This window comes from Chiloscyllium punctatum, chromosome 34 (genome assembly GCF_047496795.1).
Source record: "Chiloscyllium punctatum isolate Juve2018m chromosome 34, sChiPun1.3, whole genome shotgun sequence".
NCBI classification, from domain to species: domain Eukaryota; kingdom Metazoa; phylum Chordata; class Chondrichthyes; order Orectolobiformes; family Hemiscylliidae; genus Chiloscyllium; species Chiloscyllium punctatum.
Window position 1 is genome coordinate 1,585,108 of NC_092772.1, and position 1,677 is coordinate 1,586,784.

At 47.3% G+C, this 1,677-nt stretch overlaps 1 non-coding gene across 1 annotated transcript; it reads right to left on the bottom strand.

Annotated features, from left to right (window-relative positions):
- Nucleotides 1-213: 213 nt before the first annotated feature.
- trnah-gug (transfer RNA histidin (anticodon GUG)) lies at nucleotides 214-285 on the bottom strand. The gene has a single exon. It is a non-coding gene; the product is annotated as a tRNA-His (tRNA).
- Between the last annotated feature and the right edge of the window lie 1,392 nt (nucleotides 286-1,677).

Below are 1,677 nucleotides of genomic sequence, written 5' to 3' on the forward strand. Positions count from 1 at the left end.
GAAATGGGGGTTATGGGATGGAAAGTTCGGTTAGTGATCGTAGGAGGGAATAAATCTCTGAGAACGGGTGGATTTGAATTCTGACATATGAAACACAGAGATGTGAGCGAGCAGAGCTTGAAGGAAAAAAAAATCACCTTGGAGAAAATCAAAACTTTAAAACAACTGATTCCTTTGTGTTTCACAAAAGACTGGGTCATATAGAGCAATTACTGCCGCGACTCGGATTTGAACCGAGGTTGCTGCGGCCACAACGCAGAGTACTAACCACTATACGATCACGGCAGCCCACTAACACGCACTAAGCGCTCGCAATAAGTACAGTATCATAAGGAATGTTAGGCAGAGCAGCAAATGCACAATATCAGTGCAGCTTTTATAACCTGCACATCCAGCAATATCATTTATTATATCCGTTTCTCCCGGTGCAGTCTCCTGTACATTGGGGAGACTGGGCGCCTCCAAGCAGAGCGCTTTAGGGAACATCTCCGGAAAACCCGCACCAATCAACCACGCAGCCCTGTGGCCCAACATTTCAACTTTCCCTCCCACTCTGCCGAGGACATGGAGGTCCTGGGCCTCCTTCACTGCAGCTCCCTCACCACCAGACACCTGGAGGAAAAACGCCTCATCTTCCACCACGGAACACTTCAACACCAGGGCATCAATCTGGACTTCAACAGTTTCCTCATTTCCCCTTCCCCCACCTCACCCCATTTCTAAACTTCCAGCTCAGCACTGTCCCCATGACTTGTCCTGACTTGTCCTACCTGCCTATCTTCTATTCCACCTATCCATTCCACCCTCCCCACCCCGACCAATCACCTTCATCCCCTCCCCCATCTTACTATTGTACGCTATGCTACTTTCTCCCCACCCCCACCCTCCTCTCACTTATCTCTCCACCCTTCAGACTCTCTGCCTGTATTCTTGACAAAGAGCTTTTGCCCGAAACGTCAATTTTACTGCTCCTCGGATACTGCCTGAACTGCTGTGCTCTCCCAGCACCACTAATCCAGAATCTGGTTTCCAGCATCTGCAGTCATTGTTTTTACCAAGCTTTTGTTGAAATATATACTTCAATAGCAATGCAGTTTACCATCGGTTACTTCACGAGTTTCCCCACACAAGGCAGTAACCACTGCTGCCACATGGTCCCTGTTCCTCGCCCCAGAATCAGAGGGACTGAGTGGTGCAGTCGCGAATAACCAACTTGAAATCAAGATGGGAATGAAGTTGCAGAGAGACTCGATGGCTCAAGTGACTCAACCGGAGAATGCATGGTGTTTCTATGATGGTTTAGAGTCGCAAGCAATTCCGAGGTTGTGAATGCTTCTGGTCAAAGGCGGGACAGAAGGGAAAATTTGTTCCCGTTTATAATAACAGCAATCTACGGTGCATCTTGCTGAGACAGCTGAGTGCCACAACTGGAGCGTGGGCAGCTGGTTTGAAGTTTAATTTTGCTTCACTATCACCCAGTTCCCTGGAATGAATTGGTTTCACCATTTTTATTTCCAATTGTTTAATATCTCCCAGCAGTCTGCGGCTTTCTTCCTCATGGTTAATTGCATGACGAACTGTTGTGTGATCTGCACACTGCTAAATCACGGCAACTACAAGTAAATATAAATCATTGATCTATATGAGAAAACAGTGGAACTCACTGCAGGCATGCTG